This window comes from Phoxinus phoxinus, assembly GCF_949152265.1.
Source record: "Phoxinus phoxinus genome assembly, chromosome: 12".
NCBI classification, from domain to species: domain Eukaryota; kingdom Metazoa; phylum Chordata; class Actinopteri; order Cypriniformes; family Leuciscidae; genus Phoxinus; species Phoxinus phoxinus.
In genome coordinates, this window is record NC_136887.1 from 21,409,006 (window position 1) to 21,427,589 (window position 18,584).

General features: G+C 37.4%; 1 long non-coding RNA gene across 1 annotated transcript in view; it reads right to left on the reverse strand.

Annotated features, from left to right (window-relative positions):
- Positions 1 to 14,261: 14,261 nt before the first annotated feature.
- LOC307007998 overlaps positions 14,262 to 18,584 on the reverse strand; it is a 132,749-nt gene continuing 128,426 nt past the window's right edge. Inside the window, exon 6 of the long non-coding RNA XR_013799742.1 lies at positions 14,262 to 15,030. This is a non-coding gene — a long non-coding RNA (uncharacterized lncRNA). The remainder of the gene's footprint in view (positions 15,031 to 18,584) is intronic.

The window sequence follows — 18,584 nt, forward strand, 5'->3', positions numbered from 1 at the left end:
ATGAATTTATGAGAGGAGCTTGTTTTATGTGTAGTTTCGCTTAGCCGGCCGCTATCGGAGTTTGAAAGAGTTCGGCGTGTAGGAGAACCGAATTGGTTAGACAGTGGGGCAGATCGCTTAGAATGATGTGCCTTTGTGTCTGAGATTCTGCAGACTACGGTAGTGCAATATATGTTGAGGAGGGAACAAAACAAATGTCACAATTTTTCCTCAGGACAAACTGCTTTATCATGTCGCCTAATTTCACAAGATGCTTTCCCTTTCGAGGCTAGCTGGGAAACCGGGGTCTTTTATGCGAGCACAAAGGCAGATGGAAGGAGCCAGAAAAACACACCGCCACGGGTCGACAGGGACGGATAGGACTCCATGGTAACACAGTTGTCACAGGGCTCTTCCGAGGGTCACGCACTTCATCATGGCTACAGATGTGCGTACACGCACGTTATAAGTCCCATCTCCCTCCTGTCGACCTCCTCAATCCACTACGAGCTTAGTTTCATTTGCATCCGGGCTGGTCAGGGTAGAGAGAGTTGGTTTAAAGGAGGCTATTTGTTGTGCTCTCGGTTAATACCACGCAGAGCTTTAAATACCCATATCAAATCTTTGCGGCTCAACAGATTCAGTTTTGCAAACCTGTATCGAACAGAGGTTCAATCCGGCAGCTTAGAAGAGTACACTCCTTTAAGTTCTGTGATAAGGTAAAACCAATCGCTGGATTAGAGACTGTCTCAGAATGAGTGAGTGTGTGTGTGTGTGTGTGTGTGTGCCTTTGTGTATAAGGCATTATTCCTTTTGTGGTGCTTGTAACGGATCATTTTGCAAATTGATTTAATGTAGCTTTATGACTTATGTACTTTAAGAAAATCTAAATGCGTTACATTCTTCTCAATGTGATGCATATCAACTGAACATGAATGGCTGACATGAGAATCAATGACGTGTGTGGGAGGAAAAAGCCACACTGCTTTAAAAAATGGGTATTGGTTTGCCAGTCCTTGAGACGTTGGAATTAATTTCAGTGTGTTTTTGAAGTTGGAAATGGTCAAAATGTTTATTCTGATGGAAGCATTAGACAACAGACCACAACACGAGTCCCACAAGGGTAGCTTTACATGCCATATGGCTGGCTAAAAACCGCAGAAAAGGAGGATTTCATTCATCCGAGGCAAGAATGCCTTGTGGTCCTCAAGCAGCGTTCCAGAGCCAGAGCTTTCCTCTGAGCAGTGGGAGGTTTTGACAAAGGAGGAGTGGATATCAAAAGTCCTGACAGGTCCATAAATAAACGTTCAGCTTGAATCAGCTTTGAAATATCGCAGTATGCCGATTATGTTATTGCAGAATTAAACCTATTCAACCGCAGCGCAGTGTGGGACTGCGGTAGTCTGACTGAGCCGCTCCATCCTCGTCTCTCGCAATGCGTCTTCCTGTCCGCTCTCGGGCCGGCTTGTTGGCATTGACGAGACACTGTGGTGGGGAAAAAGATTTCGGTGAAATCTCAAGGAGGAGCTGTGTGGTTTAAGACTAGTACGATATCACGTGGTTCCCATGATGGTTTGTCTCAAATAAATAATCATGTGACCCAGAAAAACATGATGCAAAAGAGCAGCAATTTATGCTTCTCCCTTTCAAGTCAGAGTTTGATCCGGTTCTCAATGTCATAAGGTTCTCATTATTGCAGAGGTAACCAGTCATTGTGGCAGGTGACGGTTCAGCATCCTTTAATAAGGTCTTGTGACTAGTTCAGGCATCAATATTGCTTTGAACTACGAGGCTGCAGCAATGCGGTGGAGGAGATCAGAGGCGAGGCCAGTGGCAGCTCCAGCAGCACGAAGGAGACCTTACGTCAGCTCCTGCATCGACATCCAGCTCGGCTTTGATATGCTTATCCGGCGCAATTCCCGATAGTGCGGCCGCATCCCAAGGTGACCCTCCCTGGCTAGGATTCCTCCCATGCCTGCTGCAGTCTGTAGTCACATTCATACCCTTCAATCCTCTCTGCTTCCAAGAGCTTTTATTCTGGCTTATTGATCTCTAAAAGACCCTTAATGTAAGCCTCCATTTTCCACAAAGGCCCTCATCATAATCCCCGTTTGGAAAATGAACAGTGCAATTATTCATGTGATTCGGGACAGAAGCTGAACTAAGGCTTCTTGTATTTGAGACATCATGCGAGATGCTTCCGCACTAAATATTTGGGTGCTCAACTGAGGCCGGGATTGAACCCAACACAACCAATATCTTTAGCACTGTGCAAAATGATTGCCCAAATGCGATTATCACAACTCCCAAACTTTGAATCGAACGTTTACGAGAAAAGTGAACTCCATTTTAAGTTCCACTTTACGTAAATCATCTGACACACAGATACAGAATAAATGATTTACATATAATTGACCTACAGTCTTCCTCGGTCTAATCAAAAAAATGAACAACGAAAATGATGCTGTTATCATTTACTCACCGTTACGTTGTTTCAAGTCTATGATTTGCAGAATACAAATTTGGGTGAACTATTCCTTTAAAAGATATGTTGCATGTCACCTTGCATGTCTTTTGCAAGCACAGAGGTCAATTGTACTCTGATTAAAATGTATATGTTCACAAAGCTGCATTATCACATAATACAGTAGGTCTGTCAGTAATTTGCAAAAACCTGTACAAACTAAACTAGAACATATATTTTTTAAATGAATAATTGCTTTAGTCCGACTGAAATCATACTTTTAAAGTGCATGTACATTCTTATTTTGAACAACTCAGGAGTCCCTACCTAAAGCCACTCAACCTCAAACAGCTGCAGAGTTTGTGAGACGGGTGAAACACACTCAGAATTTTCATTTGTCATTTTCAATTGTATCTTCGAGTGGGAGTTCAACAGTATATACCACATAGCTTCATATCTCCCTGTAAAAAATGTTCACGCCAAGGTCATGTGATTCCAGTCAAGCAAAACGAGTTTATTTAAGAGAAGAATTTTTTTAATGTAAAAAGATTGGCACTAACTCGGCTTCTCGTAGCAAGTGGCAATGACAGATTGCAGCCCAAATAAATATCAATTAAAACGCAATCATGGAGTCTCGCCACCAGACACCATAATAAATTATAATAGAGTTTAATATAGTAAGCCTTTTTTTCTGGTTATCTTAAGTTCATGCACCAGTAACTTCATTTTACAAATAGTGGACAACTGGAGTTCATATGACCATCTCTATGCAGCTTATATGCGAAATAGTCTTTCTTCCATAGCAATTTAGCAAAATACATGAAGAAATCTGAGCTTGTGATACCATCAGAAATGTTGTAAGCTTAAGAAAAACCAATGGAGACTTGAGGGAAAGAGGACAGACTTAATAATTTAAAAAGCTGCCATGACAAGATTTGTCAAGACAAATCCAGGCTTGTTTGGTACTTTTAGTGCCATGGCAAAGAACAATAGGTTTTAAAACGACATTGGTTCAGCATAGGGGGGAAAGAGACCTCCCTCAAACTAAATGCATATGGCCTATTGACCAAGCAGCTTTTGGACTTTCGCTAAAAAGCTGTCTTACTCACTGGGTGCCATTAGATGGGTGAGTACTTAATCCATGGATTACCTAAGATAGCATCTCCAGCACTCTGCCTTTTGGACTGAAAGCCAAGATTACTGACCACACGTCAGGTCATATTCTGAGTGTACTTTAATCTTTTATGCTGAACACACCCTTCATAATGGCTAGAGGAAGCATATGTAACAGACTCATTTGTGATGTTCAGTTTTGGCTTCCTCTTTCCATGCCTGTTCAAGATCATCCACTGGCCTAACATAGGTGACTTTTTTTATTTATTTATTTATTATTGCTATACAATTGCTATTACATCAATCATTTGTACTACTTATGAAATATAACAATGGTTCTCACACCAAGTACTAAGTCTGCTCAGATCAGATTAGTCATATTTTATATATTAATTATTATATATATATAAACAATTAGAATACATTTGATTTTATTAAATGCATTTTTAGTATATTGCCAGTGTCAAAGAAAGAAAGCATATAAAGTAGGCCTATCTGTGTACATATATAAATAACACAAGTGGTCGAAAAATGGAGAAAAATAATAGTCTATAAAATCTGTAATAATTTGATATAATAATTGGGTTGCTGCATCTATGAAAAACATTACAAGCCTCAAATAGTGACTGTTGACTATCCAGTTCAGGGATAATATTTACGGAATACACATTGATTTGTGAGGCGGGCCGGTCCGGTGTGTGCCGCCGATGTTGACGTGTGGCGGGATGAGGGCGAAACAGTGAATGCTGTCTGACTGTATGTTGAGGGACAGACACCTGCACAGGAGCACAGAGCTAAACATTTACAATTTACTTCTGACAAACACAGTGGCCCATCTGTCACACAGCTGCCCGGAAGATGGCAGGCAAAGGAAGCCATCAACGGGACCAGAGAACTCTTTTCAGGTCAGATATCCCCAGCAGTAACATTGATTTATATAACATTTGCACTCTTGAATCATTCTCTTAAATAATACAAAAAGACTAAACTACAGTAGATATAAAATACATAGTTTAGACTATGCTTTCCAAATAAATATAATGATATTATTTTTGCATTACTTCTACAACTAAACTGTTAAATCATGAATGCATTATTGAGTGTTGTCAAATCTGTACTGTATTAAAAAAACTGCATAAAATGTCTTTGATGCCTAGAAACGCCTGGGCTAAAATTTAAATAATGTATACAAAAGACGACTGCTGTGTTATGTACAGTACGTATGTATGGGGTCATATTCTCAAGTATAATATGAATACATTAATTCGTACAAAAAAATGTCAACATTAATGTGTGACGGATTGTATCACCAGTTCCTTGTGGAGAAGAGATAATGGGGTTTTGCCAATCCCGTGGTATGGCGGGTGGGGAGGTGCTCACATCCTGCGCAGAGCCGCGACACGAATCAATCACCGAGGCTCAATTTTACAGTCATCGTCCATCTAATGCCTAAACATAAGCTTGCTGATAGTGACGGCGGGAAGGGAGGAGGGCATCTCGATTATGAGCATACATGCTCTTCCGTAGGAAGACAATAATATTGGCATTAAACACCTTCGAGAGGTGGAAAGATGCCAGCGGCGTTTTTTTAATATATCTTAAATTATGTCAGGAAAAACACTGGGACATCACACAAAAGCCACACTCAGTGTATAATGCTCTCTCATAAAGCTGCCGAGCTCTCCAACAATATTGACACAAGGTGCAGGCAAGCAAATGTCAGCCGCTATAACATATGAAATACTTAACGTAACCAATTTTCAGCTGTCAATCAGGCCGGGGGAATAATGACGGACGGGGCAAAAATCGATACAGCACAATTGAATTGCAGCACACAGACATGTTTCGTTCTGTGCTATAAAAGACTGTCAAATGTCACAGCCCCCAGCTCGATGGCAGGATGAGACTGATTTATCTGTCTCAGCTGCTTAAGGGCATTAGCACGCGGGCTAGCGCCACGACCAGAAGAGGAGGCACTTCTGAACGAGACATCCAGGTCTAATGAGGGGTGAGAATCATGCAGATTTACGGCCGGTCCCGCTCCCCTGATGAGGGCCTGATTTGTGTTTGTGAATAATAGCCTCTTTATGCATACTATTTCTTTTCAAACCATGTTTCCACAGAGCATGGAGACATCTGGGTTTACACAAGCTCCCCATTTGCCCCGTGTGAGACTTCCACTAACAACGCTTCAACAAGCTACTGTAACTCCTGAATGCGTCTTTGAGTCTTTGACTGTCACCTCATTTACAATACCTAGCCCTCGTCCGCACTTAATCAGTTAGGCTCCTGCAGTTCAGACTGAGGCTAGTGAGGAAACAATCCCAGAAGTTCACTTCAAAAGAAGGAGGCTCTTTTGAAGAACACAGACTCAATTTTGAACCAGGGACTGTTCTGAGATCTTCAGACGCTGATAGAAGTGGTTTTTGGATGATGTCCAAAGACGAGCATCTCACCAATATCGGATAACAAGGATAGTTTTTGCTCTGTAAATGTGATAATTACCAGTCCACAAACTAAACATGATGGAAGAGGGTGAAGGGTCAGAAGTTAAAGTTGTGGATTTCATTTGTTTAATAATCAGAAAATAAATAAAGCCTTGACTTTGGGCACTTTCCCAGGAGTTGATATATAAAAGATTATCAACCTATATACAGTAAAGTCTGTAAGTCTTAGAAAACTTTTGAGCTACTTTACAGATGCCTTTTATTTATAGAGAGACTCAGAAAGATTAAAACTATGATGATCTAGTAATCTAGTGATTTAAATATATATATATATATATATATATATATATATATATATATATATATATATATTAAAAATAATAATGATTTAAATAAATCACAAAATATTTTGGTGTGATTTCCAAACAAGCTGGAATTTTTTCAAAATATGCTAAATGTTTGAAAATATTTTTTAATTGTGTGTATTATGTGATTAATAATATGCTATTAGCCTATAGCGAGATAGCGAGCCTAAACCAATATATCATTTGAGATTTGGTGAAAATGACACTGATGGACATATTAACAGAATATGTTGAAGGGACCATCAAAATAAAGTGAAACCGTATTCTAGTTACAAGACTCAAGCTCAGTCCTGACTAACTGATGTATGATGATGTGTATATCACAGAGCATGGGATCCTGGGAACTGTAGTTGCACAAAGCCTGCCAAATGTAACGTCCTGTCCCTTCTTTATGACTCCACAGCTGTGCTGTAGGTATTGATTACCAGAAGAACACAATGAGCCTTGGATGCATTTTTTACGAAGTGCGGAATTCTGAACTAGAGCGGCTGGCGCCGCGAGGGATGCGACCGCAGGATGTTTCTGCATCGACATGAAGGTATAATCATAGCTGAACTCATTTCATCCAAACAATGCGCACAGTGCCTTCTCATACTGTTCCGAAAACTGTAACTGGATATATTTTAACTGGCTTTCTGAGTAGGTGAAGTACACAGGTTGGAAAGAGCTGCCAAAAGCGACTCCCATGGAATAACTGATAACTCTCAGAGAACATTGTTTGGATTCTGATATCGTTAACGTCAGACAGCGCTGCAGCTGTGCATGGCAAACTCGGTGTTCATAATTTATGAGCGCCCTGGCAGAGATGTGAGGATTGTTACCATGGACACATCAAACCCATAAAAACAGGTGGCCAGAGGTTGATGTTGGATAGAAGACAACAGAGGACAGGCTGTGGAACAAGAAAGCATGGACGCAACTTAATCCGGCATAATCTGGGCGGATAATGAAAGTTTTAAAGAGTATCTTTACTTTGTCAAGTTGTTGAACATAGAATTAAGCAATGAAAAACCCTAAAACGTTACTGATGGAAACATTGTGCCAATGTATAAGTGCGAAAAAAATCAAACAGGTCCAAAACAAACATTGGATATACACTATACTGTTCTTACTATTTCTGCACTACGCTGTGGACACTAGAATGCAAATTTTATGCATGCATGGAACAAAAGCACACAACAGAGCACAATGTGCAAAACTGTATCCCATAATGCAGTGCGTTCGACATGACCTATCATTTCCAGTGACAAATTAACAGTGGCGTGAAGTATTTGAGTAAATGATACTTAAGTATCTTATTTTACTGTACTTAAGTATAGTAAAGATATTAGCAACATTTCCTCTCTTGACTAAATTTTTTAATAAGTATATGTGCTCTTTCCTCCAATACATTTGAAATGAGAGATGCAATTAAACATTACATTTTAGATGTCAGACATTTTTCTGCAGAAGTTTATTATGTGAATGTGAGTTCATTAGCAGGTTGTTTTTGGATCGCAGGTGTTTCATACATGAAATGAGGACATGGCTGAAGCCAGCGATGAGGCCGAAACCAGCACGTCCAGTGCAGACTATTTAATTTTGACTTAACATTATTTTATTTATCTGTTATACTATAGAGACATTTTTGAAGGAGTTTGGCTTTTGCCCTTTTTGAGCACTTGAGCTTAACTTACACTTGAGTGTTATAGACATTTAAGAGGCTGTGTTGAGTGCGAAATAGTTTTATTTCGATTTTAGAAAATAAAATTATGTGATTGCTCTCCTTACAAATCAACTGTTTCTTGTTTTTCACTGGCATGTCTAGTGCATCTTTGAGCCTACATAGAGTACGACTTAGGTACTGTTAAAATCAGATACTCGAAGACTTTTACTCAAGTCATACTGGAGTTGGTGATTTGTCATTTTTAATAGAGTAATTTTCGCTACCATGAATTGCCATGAATTAATGCCTCCTGTTTCACCCGTTTCTATTTAAAACCATATTGCATGATTCGGTAAGTACTATTCAATTACAAACATATAGCCAATCTGTTTTCTATGTGTATTACATTGAGAAAGAAAAAGAAAGGTACGCAAGATTATTTGGCATTTTACAGGATGCACTCCGTATGCTTCTCATGGTGACATGATTCTTCAAGCAGAAACAACCAAAAGTATCCCTGATCTGAACTATGAGAGAGATCTGGGAAAGCTGCGCACAGCTCAATATGTACAGTAAGCACTTGATCTCCAACTGTGATCTCCAATTCAAAGGAACTAAATTGACATGCTATATGGCTTACATTCTGAAAGCTATAAAATATAATGTAACGTCTCATAAGTCATAACAGAACTTAAAAGTAAAAATAAAAAAAGTAAAAATAATTCATATTTCTAACAATGTGCCGTCTGCTTTGGTTATTTTGAGTGAACAGTTCTTGTGTATGTTACAGTTTTCAATACAGATGGAAAGTGCAAGAGAAAATTAAACATTTAAAAGTAGTGTGCTTTTTCTAAACTTATGCAATATTACTTCAATGTTATCCAGAGGCCCTATCCATTACTATGCAGGTATGTATGGACGAATTTGGAGTTAAAAATGTAAATAAATGATCATCAAAATTACACATTGTCATAGTAGCGTCAATGCAAACTGATATATATATATACAAAATTTACAATATAATTTCAAAGACTGCCAGGCAATTTTTCATAAAGAATGTGGTTGTTTTGGATTGTCTGGCATACATCAAAATGATTAGCCACACAAATGGGAAAAATCTGTTAATCTGTCTAGTCACTGTTCTGTGATCAGGTGAGTTTCCAGTATTGTGCCAACCATTTGCTTTAACTTAAATACATCTGGTTTGAGTGAGCCTCCATAAGCTGCAGTCTAAAAAGCGAGGCACTGGCAACAAATTCGGGCCTTGAATTATTTGTTTTTATTTACCATATGGAAGAAGTTATTGTAAAGTGTCTACAAAGGTAGTTTTTCAAACACAGGTATATAGGGCAAAAAGTTTTCAGATGCTTACTCATGCATATTCACTCACGTGCACACACACACACAGAGAGAGAGAGAGAGAGAGACTCAGAGTCAAATGGCAGCCAAGCAAGGCTGTTAGATGAGTAATGGGAAAGAACTACAAGGCATAAGCCTTGATCCCCCTGCTACCCCCCCCCCCTCCCCACCCCTCCCCTTTACAGGGCCCGAACGCAGACATGCTTAAAAATACTCATACATAGATGCGTAGTGTTGACAGATTCAGATGCAGATAAACACATGTAGTGAATCTGTTTAGAGAGAGGAGGGATCTGACAGCCGTAACTGTCACAGTTGCTTCAGTGTTTCTTGTTGCACGCAAGAATTCAAAATCTACACTAAACTTTCATTGGTTCGAAGCCTGGCTTTCCTTTTCTACTCTAAGCCTCAAACACACTTTGAAAATACTTTCCACGACTCAATTCATGTCAGTTACCCTGTGCTGCCAGCACCATGCCAAAGTCATTTGTCTCTCTCATTACTCTTGGACAGCGATCTGTTTTAATTAAAGAAATACGTCCGCACAAACAACACCATCAATAATCCCTCGTTCCCTACCATGACAAAGGAATTTCTTCAGATCTTATTTGGTGTCATTGCGGCAGGGCACACAACATTAATTAAATCACTCCGGGTCCTTTAGCTGAGGATGGATGACACTCGTTCTTTTCACTCGTTCTTTTTCACTGATGTGAAAGTAGAGGAAGTTATTGTTGATACTAAATCAATTTTTATAGGTTTAAATAATTTGTGATGACAGGAGAGATTATATCTATATGTTATATGAAGCTGGGGAAAATCTATTTGATGGGTTTCCTGTGAAGAAGAAAAACTTTTTGCACTGGGTGTAAATAGCACTGGCAACACAACACAGTTTTTTACATCCCAATCTAATGCAGTGGTTCTCACATGTTTTTAGGCAGTGGATTGCTTTTATTATTAAAATAAAAACTGCAGAAAACATAACAGCACAAATCTGGGGTAAAACGGACTGCCACTAGCTAATAATATTTACACAATAAGTGAAATCACAATGGAATGTTAACAGTCATTGTTATGAGTGGATTCATTTAGTTTTTTTTCTTAGGTCTATTTTGTTTGGGCTTTATAAATGCATATATTTGTTCATCATATTAATTAATTACATTTTAACATACTGTATATTTAAATATAAAACTGTTATTTTAAATAACAATTCACAAGATTATTGCTTTTACTGTATTTATGGTCAAATAAAAATAGTATTGTGAGCATGAGATTTCTTTCAAAAAACAAAATTGGTAGTATACATTTACATTACAGTATCATTTTTTTTCTTATGATAATTATGAAATGAGAATTGAGCTACAGTTTGTAAGGTTTAATTAGATATCAGACATTTTGAAACTTTGCAGCTCTAACTTTTAAAACATCACAAGGTACATTTATCAAAAAAACTATGGGGGTCTACGGCGAGTAAAATAAAGAGTGAGAGATATGGAGAGAGGGAGCATTGACTAGACAGAGAACAATGAAGATGTAGAATGACTAAGGAAAGCATATAAAGAAACAAACAATTGAGGCACACATGGAGAGAGAGAGAGAGAGAGATAGATAGATAGATAGAGAGAGAGAGAGAGAGAGAGAGAGAGAGAGAGAGAGAGAGAGAGAGGGAATGAAGATGTTGGCTGGGGGGGGGGGGGATCTTCCTCTCTTCCATCTATATTTCTTCTCATCCCTCCTTCCAGCCCCCACCCATCTAAACCCAGCCTTGGACAAAGAACACTACTTTCTGCCAAGTCATTTTTCATAAGCTCATGAAATTGTGCCAATCCTGCACCCCCTCCCATTTTCACTCTATTTCGCAGTAGGACTTCTATGCAACCTATGGGGAATGAACGTGTGCACACACACACACACACACACACGCACACACCACCTGCCCCTCTCCAAAACCACACACTCCTCAAGGGAGTCCTCCCGTACACGCATAGGCTTTTCATCTGGAGCACTGAGACGGGTGGACATATGAATCCATCTTACTCTACAGAATAATCACCCTCTGTGTAAAACTAATGGAGAAAGATGTAATCAGAACCATATTGTTATTTCCTCCACACAGGGAAAGCGATCACGCGGAACACAATAAGCCACTTTAAAAACCATTTCAAATCGATTAGGTATGACTGAGATTGAATGTGTTAGGTTTTCAAAGTGTGAATTGTTTACAAATACCCGTTCTATATGTAACCTTATTTAAATTTTAAAAAAAAGAAATGATTTATTGAGATTTGCATGACACAGCACTGAAAACAAATTGCTGTTTTCAAATTAAGTTTCAATTAATTGCTAATAAATTTGACAAATAATTACAAAGAAACACCCAATAACACATTCATGACATTAGACATTAAATTAAACATGACATTTTGAAGTATAGAAAGACTGAAATAGTATTACAACATTTTTGTTTTATTTACAACTTTGAAAACATTATTTTGGTAACACTTTAAAATGTTTCATTAGTTAATATAATTTAACGTTTGTTAATATGAAGAATGAACAACACTTCTACAACATTTATTAATCTGAGTTAGTTAATTTCAACATTTACTAATACATTATTAAAATCAAATGTTGTATTTGTTAACATTAGTTAATGTACTGTGAACTAACATGAACAGCTGGATTTTTGGTCACACTTTAAATTAGGGTCAAATTCTCACTATATACTAACTAACTATTAACTACGACTTTTGCCTCAAACTCCTAATTACTGCTTATTAGTTAGTAAGATAGTTGTTCAAGGATTAAGGGATGTAGAATATGGGCGTGCAGAATAAGGCATTGATATGTGCTTTATAAGGACTAATAAACAGCCAATATCTAGTAATATGCATGCTAATAACTAGTTAATAGTGATAATTGAATTGTATTTTTACTAACTAACATTAATAACAATTAATGGGTGAAACAATAAACAAATTCTCATTGTGCATTGTTAGTTTGTGTTAATACATTAACTAATATTTACAAAAGAGACATTATTGTAGTGTTTTATAATTTTTTTTATAGGTTTTATAATTTCAACAGTCTCACACAAAATCTCACACAGTTCACATTGAATCCAGGAATCGAAATCTGATTTAAACCTGGAAATTAAATTTCAGGATTCTGTCAAATTCAAAATAGTATGACTTAAAATGGACAAGTCCTGTAATATTTATTGAAGATTCTGCACTATTTCTGGATCATATAAGCAAATTAGTGACATTCTTCATGTGAACTCATAAAGGTCAAAAGGTCAAATTTTCCAAGATGTTGGTAAAATCAAATCTCATTCTCAAATCATGCTGAAGAACATTATCAGGTTTTACACAAATTTCACGCAGCTCGAGTGCTGCTGTAATAATAAAAAAATTTAAAAACGTGGGACATAAATACTAAAATTCAACAAGAACAGAAAGACAATTATAATCCTACATTCTCTCCTTTCTACTTGTCATTTACAAGATGTATCAAGTCAATTTTTTAAGCAGTGACGCAATGTAAAAACGTTTATTTGTGTCTAAAAATGTATGCATATGTCAGAATGAGTGTTTGTTAGCATTTATATTCCTGTCAGGTGTGTGTGAGAGGCTGAGAGGTCAGCAGTGACTAATTCTCTTGCCACTCCCTGATTACGTATGTAATGGAGCACTTATTGGCATGACTCCCTCATCACAGAAAACAAGCCTCCTGAAGAGAAAAATCCATACACATTCCCTCAGAAGGGCCTGCGCTGAGCCGATAGGGACCAGGTCTTGTAAGAAAGAAAAAGAAGGGGGAAAAAACAGCACTACCAGCCTGAAGAATGAATCTAATATGCAACTTAAAATCTATATCTAAAAAAAAAACAGCCCAATGACGATATTATCTAAATATCAATAGGAACTCTCGTTTGCTTGTACATCTAAATGTGTGTGTGTGTGTGTGTGTTATGCGCTCAGGTAAACCTAGATGCGGGCTGAGAGGAACTCTCGGTTGCTTTGACCAGCCGGGATTTGGTCTTAGTCTCTGGACTCAAATAACTCTCCCCTGCTTCTATTTCAATTTTAATACAGCACCAGTCTGTGCAGCACTAGCTTTAATAAAGTAGCGCTGTGTCTGTCAAGCCAGGTGTAGCTCCAATCCCCTCATATTCTACATAAATCCTTCAGAAAGGTGTTGGGGGATAGAGAGAGCGAGGAAGGCCGTGCCTTTTTTTGAGCCGCCGTTGGAATTTGTCTTTTTTTTCTTCCTCCATTCCTTCCTTTTTTGCCTAAATTCATAGATATTTATAGTAATTCTTCACATACATGGAAATATTCAAGGATGTGACTTATTTTCTTCCACAGATGCATTGCAGTTTAGTCAAAGTTAATATAATAAGTCTACAATAATAATAATAATACATTAACTATGGATTACACTGAGTATTTTAATTTGTGAACCTGCTACTAGATGTGTTATTATAATAATTATATTATGTAATAATAATTATTATGTGAAATATAACATTTAACATATACACACAAGCACATTATTTTGTGCTTTCATTATTAATATCCTATACAGTTTTCATGATATTATGATTTATTATTATGTGGGATCATGTTAGTGACGTTTAAATGTTAAATCTAAATGTGTGTGATTGCAAACGAAAATGACTGACTTGTGTATCAGATTGAAGGTCAATTCAATTTCAGTCAGTTCAGAAAATGGTGTGAAAATCCATTCATGAATTATTTACTCAGCATAGATAAATTATAGTCTAATTCCATTTCTCTTACCGCTATTCAGATTTCAATTTCTGTACTTAATCTTTAAGTAAAGGCAGGACTGTGTTCAACATTCATAGTTCAATGTTTGGTGTTAATTTAAATGTGAGCTTGCTCAATTTTATTTCCACTATACATAGCGACAATTTTACTCTTCCAAGAAGTATATCTTTAGTTCACCTTGAGATGATCTACAGACTATACGCATGCTATTTATATATATATAATTTCCACTTCCACTTTTTCTAATCGTCACACACTTTTCAAACGCTATCATTCATTTACACAACACGGAGGAGTGAGGCTGGATTGAGTTGAAAATCAATTTTCCTCTCATCTAAGCAAGCATATATCTTGCAGATAATAATGAGTCTATACATCAAACATGCTCATTCTAGATCAGGGCCAGTAGTCATGGAACATATTATCATAAGACATTTGTTCATAGCGTGACAATGCTTGGCCCCAGGCCACCGACATGTTTTATTTAATAACGCGGGAATTTTGCAATGTTTGCCTTTCATTACACTGAAAGTTGAAAACAGAGTCCAAAAGCCACTTGCTTTAAAGCACGAACTTTGCCGCCCAATGACTGTCAAAAGAGATATGAGCATCTGGATTGGAGAAAAGGATTTTGCAGGATGTTCATCTAATGCAACAGTGTTTAGTTTTCCAACTTTTCTCCCCCGTGAGTTCTTTTTTTAAGGAGGTGTTGGGGGCTGACTGGATGACCACCCGTTGGAGAGGGCCTGTTCTACGGCTGGAGGCGGGGGGTTAAAGTGGCAGAGCGGATTAAGCCCTTCGCCGCAGGGAGACTTACACGGGGACCGGGAAGAGAGCCTGGGAGCCATGAGAAAACCTGAGGAAAGAGCAAAGCATATGTGTGTGTGAGGAGAGGAAACTTATTTTTTGTACACTGCTGACCAACGCTGGCATATCAAAGGTTCACCATTCTTGTTATGTTATCACAATCAAAGCAATGACTGACAATAGTTACAGTCATCATAGATCTTGTTAATCTGGTTAATCTTTCAATTATTTGACAAAAATGCAAAATAACTGTTGACTAAGTAGCCTATATGCAACGTTAAAAGTTTCAAAGTTGATGCCGATGCATTTAATCCTAGTTCAATCTGCCGTTGAAACTGCATTTTGTGCTGCTTGTTAGTTATAGGGTTCATTTTAAGTTTAAATAATAGTGAATATAATAAATTATAAATAAATAAAATATATATTTTAAATGCATAGTTTCTGTTAGGGAGTACGTGTTACAACATCTAATTATGTTATATAATTATTATTTTTTACACAAGTCGTAAATTGTATAAAACTTAACCCTTAATATTTTTCAATGACCACATTGGTTAATGTCACTTTTAATTACTCCAAATAAACGCAACCAGTGCTAGATAATTACTAGTTTAAATTACTTTCATTTCCACTGAACGTGCATCAATTATAATGTTGGTAATAAACTTAATAAATAGAAAAGTAATGCGTGTTACGTTTTTGTAAAACAAATAAGTGTTTTTAAGATTAATAAATGCAAAAGTCAATAAGCTATGACAACATATATTTTTACATTGCAAGAAATGTTTAACTTTTTTTATGTTATAAAAGATTCAACTTTTTTTTTTTTTAAAGTCAGTTGACATGTTTAAGCAGCAACTAAATAAATAAAATAAAAGTAAAATGCATGTCCCCCAACACTGACAAAAACAATCAATGTTCATTTATAATCCACTCCATAATAAATTAATATTGAACAATGTTGTTTATGTGCGCTACTTCCTTTCATTGTACTAAATACTGCAATGTAATGTAATGTGACCCAATATTGTGCAAGCTAATGTACAACTTAAGTAAAACTAAGTGCAGGACACATTACACTCATGTACTCTAGATGGTAAAACATGGAACGTTAATTGGTTAAGTATCTCACAGTGCATCGTGCATGACAAGAATTACAAACAAATACATCATGACTATCGTACAAGTCGTGCAGAGCGAACTTTGAGATTTTAAAGAGTCGCACTCTGATGTCTAAGATACTGAAATAAAACAGATTATCTGGATTAAATGATAGAGCTGTCAGCCTGTAGTTCCTCCTCTATATCCGTATTTGCGTATCTTAACAGCTTAAAAGTGTGTGTGTGTGTGTAGGATGTGGAACAACATGAAAAAGAGGGATAAACAGAATTGAGGCATAGGGGAGTACAGATCTGTGAGGAAAGCAGAGCGGCTGGTTAAAGGTGAAAGTCAGGGTTCCTGCGAGTGTTAAGGTTAAGTTTAGGGTCGAAGGTCAAAAGAACGCTGAGGTTGTGGTAAGGTTAGGGTCAGTTTAGGGTCAGGATGTCCACTTCCCTCAGGGTAGAGCAAATGGTCAAGCAAAGATCTATTCTTACCAATTAGTGCTATACTATGAAAATACCATTTTCAATTGTTTCCATATATATTAAATGTGAATTTAGAAATTGTCACTAATATTCACCCTGTACAAAACTTTGGGTTCGGAGAGATTTTTAATGCTTATGAAAGAAGTCTCTATGCTCACCATGGCCGCATTTGATTGATCACAGTAACATGCTGAATTATTATTATGATTTGACATAACTGTTGTCTAATTTAATTATTTTATAATCTCATTTAATCCAGTGATGGTAAATCTGTATTTTCAGCATCCAGTCTTCAGCGTCACATGATCCTTCAGAAATCATTCTAATATGCTGGTTTGCTATTATTATCAAACCGTTGTGCTGCTTTATTTTTAAAAAAAATTTCTGTAAACCGTGATACATTTTTTGGGATTCTTTGCAAAATAAAAAGTTCAAAAGATCAGAATTTATTTGAAATAGAAATCTTTTGTAATTACACATTTCTTTGCTGTAACTGACAGAAGTGTTTGAATGAATGTTCATGAATCATGTTTTTATGTTCAAATGAATTGTAGTGTTTTTGCTGTCCGTGTGTTGACTCATGGGTGACAGTTGTCGTGTCGGGTTTGCAGAGGGTCAGTGGGAGGACTGGATCGTCTGAGACTGTGATGATATCTCAGCTTAGCTATGAGTTACAGGCCTTCTGATCTGATTTATTTCGAACGTCAACAAAAATATTATTTATGCTGCGATGGTATCTCATTGCAGTTGTTGGTGATGTCATCCTAGCCTGTCACCACCAGACCTGGGAGGTAGTGCTCCCTTTCTCTGACCATTGCATTCTGGGAAATTTTACACCACCGCCGCAGCTTAATGGTTGTGTCTCCCACTGTGAGCCGCGCTGAGGAAAACACAGACAATATGTCATGTCAAAAAGCTTACCACTGTCTCCCACCGCACAGACAGACAGCAAAGACTCCTGTGATGTATAATCATGTACTGAAGGCAAATATTAGTGTTGCTTTAAAAACCAAGTCAAACAATGCAACTGATATGCTTGGTCGCATTAAAACAAAATATATATAGTGTCTGATTAATATTCATGAATTTCTGTGAGGAAATAGAATTTGTGCTCTGAGCCTATACATTAATACAACCCAAGTGTAATATCTCATTATGTCGTATGATTGGGTATTATGGTGTTTTCACAGTTGCTCCAAATATTGTACTGCTTTTGATAGCCCGTTTATCTTTAGAATTAAGATTTCCTTCACGTTGTTCAAACAAAATATGAAATACTTTACCTTGGTTTCACTCGCCAGGATGACTTCAGTTCCTTGGCTGTTGGTGTTCACAATGCTCTTGCTGCATGACATGGAAAACCCTAAATATTTACAAATGATCCGCAATGCAAAAACGCTAATATCTCAGCAGATGGATCAGAACTTTCAGATTTTTTTTTTTTTTTGCATCATCTGGAGCTTTTAGAAGTTGGAAAAGCTGGTGAGATTGGGTGAAGGAATTAAAGAACTTTGCTCTTTTTACCCTTCCTTCAGTTTCCCGTTTCTTTTTCTCAATATGCTGATTTATTCCCCGAGGTCTGCAGTTCGTTATGAGGCTTCAAAATTCCTCTTGCGCCGTGACAAACCGGAGAATGACATAGAGCGTGCGGAGGGGAGCGAGACATGTGTTGTCGTTTAAAATGATATTGTCTGAAGTTAATGACTTACGCAGGCTTATAGGTATAAATATCTGATCCTTCGTGCTAATTTCATTGGCTGAGCAGGCCCCATAAAAAGGTCATTATGCCTGGTTTGTGTTTAACTCGCATTTAATTCCGAGGAGCAAGAGGTGCGAGAAACCGTATTGATTAAATGACAGCTTAACAACCAGCTGTTTAATAAATCGGCCCACTGCATTGGACCGGAGGGCAGAGAGAAAGAACTGAGAAAAACTGCAAGAGGAAAAGGGAGAGGAAATCAAAGACGGAAGGGAGTCACAGATAGACGGAGCGCGAGAGATGGGGGAGAGAAGACAG